The sequence below is a fragment of the Tympanuchus pallidicinctus genome, unplaced genomic scaffold (assembly GCF_026119805.1).
Source record: "Tympanuchus pallidicinctus isolate F22 unplaced genomic scaffold, pur_lepc_1.0 scaffold2, whole genome shotgun sequence".
In the NCBI taxonomy this organism is placed as follows: Eukaryota; Metazoa; Chordata; class Aves; order Galliformes; family Phasianidae; genus Tympanuchus; species Tympanuchus pallidicinctus.
In genome coordinates, this window is record NW_026294721.1 from 4,696,641 (window position 1) to 4,706,211 (window position 9,571).

A 9,571-nucleotide genomic window follows, 5' to 3' on the forward strand; every position below is an offset into this window, starting at 1 on the left:
TATCGCTGCCCACCCACATCAAATGGATTAGACAACAAGCACAAATGTAACAGAGACTACACTATAGTGAAGAATGAAGCAACAGCAAATTGATCCTATTTTTTTCCAAGGCATTCCCAAATCCAGGATAGACCAGGGTCTTTCTACCGATGTGATTCATAGATGAAGAATTAGAAGCTGTCTGGTAGCATTCCACACTTCAGGATATGTTGGAGGATCTCAAAATCAGCATCACTTGTCTTTAGCTTAACTAATGCCATGCCATGTCTTGCAGCTCCACAGGTGAAAACTGAACGGAGCAATGCAGGATCTGTGTGGGATAATTGCCCACGGATGTGCTGGGAACACACACCTGGTCTGAATACTCACAGAAGTGTTAGGTGAAATGAGGATGAATTTAAACTCACAGAATGAGAAACACGCTGCTTCACTTGGATGGGAAATCAAACTGGCTGCGGTGTTTTGCTTCACAAGTAAGCAAGCTTTGGGGAGATGGAAGGAGCATATGGTGGAAATCAGGCATTAGACTTCAAGGGTTTATTACACAGTGTGTGAACCTTACTAGGTCATAAAATCTGGATGACAGGAGAAGGGCAGGGATGCAAGGTCAGTACAGGAATGCAAGAGATGGAGCTGCTGGGGGAGCCAGCCAGCACCATGACTCATGCTGGTCAGATACTAAGGTGCATGCTGGCACCTCTGCTGTGCTGCCCAGCTGTGCCCAACGCATGGCTGCTGGGCTCAGAAAGAGCAGCAGAGAGGGAAAATCCATCTGTTATACCATGAAAGAGGCTTAAAATGGACCGGGCACCTCATCACTAAGATGAACTACCGTGTGATGGAATACATGACTTTTTAGGAACAGAACAAAAATCTATCATGTCAAAATCTTATCCTTTCCAGGAGTAAATGGAGAAATGAATGAAAAACTGTAGCATGAATCGCTTTATCTAGTCAAGAGCTCATGAACAAAGCCCAAAAATATACTGCTGGTCAGGCTGAGTCCTAAAGATCCCAGAAGACCTCCTTTCACAGTAATGATCTTCTTGCTTTCCACTGCCTGACCTGGAATAGTAAAACATAAAATTACCTTCTTTTTACTATACTGTTTTTCATGACTGTCTCCAGCTCTGGCTCTGGCAACCTGATCTTAATGAAATTTGGAAACATTCAATTCTGCTGAACGCTTTTCTCATCTCAGTGAGACAATATGCACTTTGCTCCCACTTCCATCCCACGTGCTTTTGCTGTTTGAGCTTCTGTCACACGAGTATCTAGGAAGGAGTAACACTAAGAAGGGGAAGATGTACTATATATCTATTTATGAATGTATGTGTGCAGGTACTAAAAAAAGTCTCTGTACGTAACAACAGAGGGTGGCTACATTCTGCTTTCCAATCAAAAGACTGCTTCCAGGGGAAGTCAGGCTTCACCATTACTAAGCTATTATTTCTATAATGAATGGAGCAATATTCTTCCTCCTCTGCTTTCTTCCATGAATTTTACACCCATCCTTGGGAGAGCAGAGTGGTGGAATGAAGCCCATATGATTTAGAGTCTGTCAGAGCTGCTGTGGCACTGCTCTCAAATCCCATTGTCTGCACACAGCAGAAAGCTTCTCACCAGATAAAATGCAGAGAGCAAAAGCTGAACGTCTCACAAATGCATAATTCTCAGGCTGAAAAAGAAGGCATCCAGCTCTGAGAGTGGATCTCATAATGCAGATAGAAGCATCTTTGGAAAGACACTTCTCCATCATGACCAGAGCAGCTTCTGGAAGTGAAGAGAGTCCAGCTCTGAGCCTTTATGAACATTCTGTATTTTACTCAGTGATTATCTGTATAGATAATCTGCATAACCATACTAAAATACCAGTCCCTAGGGCTTTCCTCATTAAAAACTGAGTTCCCTAGGTACCCATTAGACAAGCTGCTTCTTGCCTTGTTTCTTCCTGGTCCTGTGAAATTTGCCTTTCTACAGCACAGTCCAGATCAAGAGGAACCCGAGCAGCCCTGTGAGGCAGCACCATAAGCCTGATTGCATCTGGTTCAATGTTAGGAAGGATCTGTTCTCAGAAAGATTGGTAATGCATTGGCACAGGGTGCCCAGGGAGGTGGTGGAGTCCTGGGAGGTGTTCAAGAGCCATGGAGATGTGGCACAGAGGGGCGTGGGTTAGTGGGAATGGTGGGATGGGTTGGGGTTGGACTTGGTGGTCTTTTCAACCTCGTTATTCTATGATTCCTCCTGTAGATATCTTTTGTGTTAGACTGTTACCCCAGTGTCAGCTGCTCCCATCTCTGCATCCTTAACACGCTGCTTATGGTTGTTATAGGTATTAACCACAGACCTGGCTTATTTATGAATTCCCAGCAGCATCAGTCTAGAGATGTATAGCTAGGTGCTTACCCAAAGTTCTCAGTCCAATCTGTGCTTTGGCTGCTTGGATTTTAGGCCTAAATTCTGCTGATAACTTCTGCTAGACAAATATAATTTATACTGGGTGAATGGAGGTTGGATTCAAAGAATTTGAAACCAGACTCTTTATATTAGCAGATTTGCTGAATCAGTTTTAATTAATTTTGATAAGTAACATTTGAATATAGAAATAGCTGCATGTGGCTCTGGGGCTGAGTCTCTGTGGATGTCCCTGTGTTCTCTTTGCTAAGTGGTCTCCAAGGTTTGCATGCAACCCCAGCAGAGATGGTTGGCTGAGACCCTGCTGGAAACCAAGCCCACAGATACGGAAAGCTGCAATTCCCAAAGCTGCCTCCTGGGGAATGGGTCCTCTCAAAGGATCTTCAGGTGTTAGCCTACCTGGCAATTTCCCTAGATTATTTCAGCCCAGAGATATCAAGATGGCATTTCTAATCGTTGGTCTTATGGGGTTTTTCCCCTTTCTTTCCTAAAGCTCCTGTTACAAGACCATTAACGGAGAGCACTGTGTGCTGTTCCCTTCTCAGTGAAAACACAAGATGTCCTCAAAGGCTGCACTAATTAGAACAGTTCAAGCTCTTTTCCAGTGAGATGACTACTTGCAAAATGCTACTCCATTAAATATATGTATTATATATAATAGAAACACAGACAAGAAAATCTCTTGGAGAGCAGAAACCAGAACAGTTTCCAGCAACAGAACAAAACCCTGCCCTAGTGTGGGGTGCCCACTGCCCAGTTCAGACCCACCCACCACCATCTTGGCTGTTTCATACATCTTGGTTTTGCTCTGTGTCATGGTAAAGCCTTTTTTTTCTGGATAGTGCTTGTTATAATGGCCTCAAGGGAGCTTTAGATGTTCATTTACTTTACCAGGGTCCAAAAATACTTAGCTCAAGTCAATTAAGTTTTTAATTAAATACGCATTAGGAGGGGAACCTTGCATATGAAATTATTTCATTTCTTTTTTCATAGGCAGAGCAATCAGTTGAGTTTGGCAACTTCTGCACTGCAAAAAGTTAAAGCCCAAGAACTCCTCTAACATTCGTTCGTGAGCTGCATGACTCACAAAATTGGTTTTCTCAGAGCAGAAACCCTGCAATTCCGTTTCTTTTCCCCAGGGTGTTGATTTATGTATTGATCGTATTCCCCAGGTTCCTCCGATAGCAGGTTTGTCATTTTAAAAGCAACCAGCAACCTCATTTGTGGGCACTGCACGTCTGTAAGGGCAATACATGCAATTCTACAGCTCAGCTGTTAAAGCAAGAGTGTGTTGAATAATTGACCTGCACCAGCATCCTCCACCATTTGAATGATAACAGATATTTTTAAAAGATCGGTCTGGAAAAGTAGAAAGTGTCTGAAGTGATTCAAAACAGAAAGATGTGCTAAAAATATGTTTTATAAAGGCTCTTCTGGGCAGTATCTTAGAATGGTTTCAGTTGAATGAGACCTTGATGGAATGGTTTGAGTTGGAAGGGACCTTCATGGAATGGTTTGAGTTGGAAGAGACCTTCATGGAATGGTTTGAGTTGGAAGGGACCTTCATGGAATGGTTTGAGTTGGAAGAGACCTTCATGGAATGGTTTGAGTTGGAAGGGACCCTAAAGGCCATCTGGTCCAACCCCCCTGCAATGAGCAGGGACACCTACAGCTCCATCAGGTGCTCAGAGCCCCGCTCAGCCTGACCTTGAGTGTCTCCAGGGATGGGGCATCCACCACCTCTCTGGTCAAACAGATGGTATTGAGAAGATATTCAGATACTTGGTATCCAGAGGAGACAGTTGATGAGATTGATGTTTAAAAAAAAGCTTCAGTCTCCTTAATGCACAAAAATCCCATACCAACTGGATAGCAGGCTGCAGACAGTGTTTCTGTCAGCAGGAATGGACCCCAGCCTTTTGTGCCTGGTAACAGGGAAAGGGAAACATTTCTGAATCTTCATACAGTCATTTGCAGGGAGATTGCTAATGCCAGGAGCCGAATGAGCAGAACATTTTAACCCAGAAAATGCTCCTGAGATTCCCAGGAGAGCCTATGAGCTTCCACAGGTGTAGGCTACCAAATGCACTGATTTACTTTGAGCGGAGGATTAAAGAAGCCACAGTTATCCAGGTGTAATCATTTGTGGGCTGTAGGAAACACAGCCACAGTCACTGTCCTCCTGTGGTTTGTCCTCATCACCATCCCTGATAAATGTGGGATAAAAAATCCAGAACTGGAGCCAATCTGTATTTTTTCACTTCCAACTTTGATGTGTGAAAAACAGCCTGTTTTAACCTCGGTGCTCTGACTTTAGTTTTTGTTTTGTATGTCAGTCCCAAACCAAGGTGATACCATCAGTATGAATTACAGCTGGGCTCAGACCATCCCCAAAGAGGAACTGGGATCCTATTCCTTAGTTAGACAGACAACTCCCTGGAGATCCTTGCTACCCAAACCACAGGGATGCACAGACTTCCACTGCTGAGCCGTGGCTCTCAGCAGGAACGCGTTAAGGGTTTAAACTTAAATAAAGTAGTATTGCTTATCCTGAAGATGCTCCTGGGATTCCTGAAATAAGCAAAAGCACCCCTCTTCCCACCCAGTGAGATCTCTGGCAATGCTTGACATCTGGATACTGTTTTTCCTACAAATACAGTATTGTGCCTATCACTGGGTTGAAGCACACACGCACGTAGAAATATTCATCCATAAGCATGAATACACACTCATGTTAGACAGAAAATGATCAAGACCAAACCCTAGCCATAAAGCTGAGCATCCTAAACTGGCTTTCATCCACACTAATCAGGGCTAGCCCTCTGTAGCAGCTTGTCTTGGGGAGTCAAGGTGCTGCTTTGGTGATTCAGCTGAGTGCCTGGCCCTTTGGTGTAGCAGCATAGATGTGCCCTCAGGATTCCCTTTTCTCCAAGATCTCTTTCAATATGGTAACACACACACAAAAAAGTCTTTTCTCACTATCACCCTCTAGTCTGGCGATTAATAATTCATAGCATTGAGGTTTTTGAAGAAAACCTTTGTTGAGAAAGGAAGAAAGGAAAGGGTCCCTCCCATCTCCAAGGGAAGAAAAAAAAAAGAAGAAAACACAACAGTATTTAAATAGTAAAACCTCTATTATAGGATGTGAAGTAACTATGGAAAACATGAATCTGGGAGCAGCTTTATCAGGAGGTGATTCAGGCAATGGTTGTCCCAGAAGAGCCATCTCTGCAATGTAGGATGGTGTCTGTTCTGCAGCACTGAAGTGGCTTAGTGGGTGACTGTCATTCCAGCCTCTGGTTTCTGCCTCTCCCCAGGAAGCTGGAGCTCACATTCAGGCACGTTTCCTCTTCTTTCTGGGGATGAAACTGGGGGAAAGAGGGATTCCTTCAAAGCAGTATTTGTTCACAAAACAAACCCAATCTTTTCTGGTGACAAAGCCATTTAAAAATGGAGATGGATGTCATCTTGTTCTGGCATTGCTGGAAATCTAGTGGCTGTAGCGACAGCTGACTCTGCTCTGAAATAGATGAGAGGTTAGATTAGATTGGGTCAAAAACGAATGGGATAATACCATAATTTTGGGAGGAAGTTTTTCACACAGAGGGAGATGAGGGACTGGAACAGGTTGCCCAAGGAGGCTGTGGATGCCCCATCCCTGGAGGCATTCAAGGCCAAGCTGGATGTGGCTCTGGGCAGCCTGGTCTGCTGGTTGGTGACCCTGCACATAGCAGGGGGTTGGAACTGGATGATCATTGTGGTCCTTTTCAACCCAGGCCATTCTATGATTCTATGATAATAATTTTCCAGAAGACTAAATACTGTCTTTTCTTAAGACCTTCTGCTTTCCTGACCTCTACCTAGAAAGCTAAAAATGTGTCAGTGAAAGAAGATGACCTGATTCCAGTTCAAAGCCCATTCCCAAACTACTCTGAACTGCAGCAGAAATGGCACATTGATGTTTTTTCCTGCAAACACAGCATCGTGCCCATGGCTGGTTTGAGGAAGAACTGTATTTAAAGCCAAAGCACCAAAGCTAATAGCTGGTATTTCTCACACTGGCTGCACAGCTCCATTTGGAATACAAACCATTTGCTTCTTATTAAGCAACCAGAAAACAGATGCAAGAAACAGAAGTGATAAATGCCTACCATCTCTCACATGCTTGCTGGCTGGGTTTCAAGGCAGCACTGAGCAGGCACAAATGCAGTGATAGAACCAAGAGTTTCATTGCCAGCATCTGGTTCAGGCACACATCCCACTGCACAGAGCCTCAGTCACCTTCCTGCACACCTTAATGTCCTTGAAACGCCATGGCCATTGGCTGGCAGTGTGGCCTCTGCTCCATGGACAGCACAAGGGCATTCCCTGCTGAGGTCCTCCTCCCAGCTTCATGGTCTTTTTGTAAGATGCCCAGGTTTCTATGCACAGGACCCCATCCCCACGTGCCACATGGACCGATAGCTTATCACATTCCCCAGGCCCATCAGCTGCTGCTCATCTGTTTTTCCTTTACTTCACCAATATTTATTTTCATTTTTATTTTTGCAGGACCCAGCACTTGCTCTTGTTGAACTTCACAACAAGAGTTGTGAAGTTGAGTTGGCCTCAGCCCCTCGATCCAGTCTATCCAGATCCCTTGGTAGGACCTCCCCTCAGGCAGATCAACACTTCCTCCCAGTTTGATGTCATCTGCAAAGTTGCTGAGGGTGCACTTAATCCCCCTGAGGAGGAGCACCACCTGAGATCAATGGCCAGCTGGATTTAACCCCACTCACTACCACTCCCCAGACCCAGACATCCTTGCACATTCCTTGGGTAAATGCAGAGCAATCTCATACTGCAAACTGAGATTGACAGTGCTAACATTTAGCACAGCCAGGCTGGGAGACTCTCCAATGTTGATTAGATCAGAAGCTTTCTGATGTGACCATTTGCTCTGCAAACATACTAAATTAATTGGCTTATTATTAGCAACTTGGCCAGGAGCCTTGTCTCATCTGCTGGAATAGCCTGTAGAGAACTAAAATCTATTTATTTTTCCTATTGTTTTGGCATCCCATTCTACCACTGAGTAGCACATAACATCTGTCTGTTTCCAGCTGGATGTGGAAGAATTAAAACTGAGACAGCAAATATGATAGTGTGTTTCAATTAGACACTGTTAAAAAATAGAAGGAAATGATGCTTATAGGCTTGGTTTGATGTAAAACTGACTCCTGATGAGGAAAGCATGGCTGGATGGCACCATTTTTCCCTGGGAGCATGGCAGTGCTTGAGTCTTCCAAAGGCCATATGATGAAAACTGGGAGGAGTGGTTGCTTTACTGTCAACTACCAAGCCACCAGCTACTTTGTCACAAACTTTTCTCTCTTCTTGTCTTTTCTGTCCATCTCTTCTGAGCCCCATCGTTGGCAAAGTTACATTAAAGACATACTGCTCCCAAGGCTCTGACTGACATCCCATAATGAACAAAAACAGTTTTGCTGAAATATATCGCTTCCTAAGTTGGGCTGTTGGCCTTTGCTTATAATTTCTGCTAGGTTGGTGGCTGAGCTGAGGGACCTGGCTCTGTTCTTTTACAGATGGCACATCATACCAAGCTGATCTCACTTCTGTGGCTCTGCCGTGTTCAGTTCACTTCTAACAGTCCTTACTGCACTAATGCCCAATCACTTTGAATGAGTTCTCCCATAAAGGATGTGTGGAGTAAGTTCAGAATTCAGTCTGTTCTTCCATGCTTGGAAACACGAAAGACAAAATTAAAAGAGGGAAATGCTACTCTGTGTTGATGACTGTGGATGGAGCATCCTTTTCCCAGAGCAGACATCCTCACTGTGCATCTTAAGGAAAAAAAATATTGGACAGTGAAGTGGATGGGGCACAATTTGATACCCCAGTGCCACACTCACACACCCCATTAACAGGAGACAGCCCGCACAGCCAGGACCAAGTGGGTGTCAGGACACACATTCACCCCTAAAAGGAGAATTTCCCCTTCCACCCAGGAGATGGCACCAAGGCACTCACAGAACATCCTTCACTTCAGCCCTACTGAGAACTTATTTTCCTTGAAGTGATGCATGAACTGAGGAGAAAACTCCAAACTACATTCACTGCTACATTCCAGAGAACGGGATCAAGCCAGCCTCCATCTGGGAGCTTTCCCTGGTTTCAGACACAGGCCAGCACCAAATGCTTTGGAGGAATATTCCTAGTATCAATAGTATCAACCAGCAGTACTGGGGTGACACGCTTCTTGAAAATGCATCCTGATCTTCACCAGCCACAGTCTGACTCATCTCTCACTTATTTCCCTCTGCTGTTTCTGTTTGTTGTTGTTGTTGGTTTTGGTTGGTTGATTTTGATTTGTCTTTCCTTTGGACTTCGTTGCTAGTGCAAGGCCCCTCCATAGAAAGCAAGGTCTCTTGGGATGGAAAAACTAACATAGGAAAGAAAACAAATGTGATTCTGGGAAAACAAATAGCAGAATGCTCTGTGGCCAGAGCAGTGGCTCTGTGTTTTTCACCTGAGGTGTGATTTGATCTGCCTTAGTTCCCCAGCTGCCAGGAGAGAAGGAATAACCCATGGACTGAAAGTGCCACACATTAGTGGAGCCGATGTGAAGCTGAGGACCTTCCAAGGTGCCCCTGCTGGTTTACCATTCATTGCAGATAAGCACACAGTTAAGGACCCCATCAGTTTGCCTGACTGAACATCTTCGTTAGTACTCTGATATCTTCATCGTCCAGTCTGGACATTTGTTTCCATCATGGTTGCCCATGTTGATTAGCAATTAGCAGTGTATTTTTCTTTTCCCAGGGGAGATGACTTGAAATTACCTTACATACATAATTCATCGCCATGCAGACCCTGTCTGCCTATCAGACTGTTGCTGTGGAGCAATGCCAGCATGTCTAAGGAGCCTGTCTCCAGCATGGGGAGTCAGGATAATGAGTTTTCATAAGGTAAACTTATCAGTGAGATCATTGGATTTGTTTTAACCAATAAAAAGTGCATGTCCCACTAAGAACATTTCTACTCTCATGGTCCCGTTCCCCAAGAATACAAACAAATTCTGGAACTTATGTTGTCAAAAAGTATTATTTTTTTCCTATTTTTAAGGTAAAGGCCGTTTCATTGTTTTTGCTTTCCA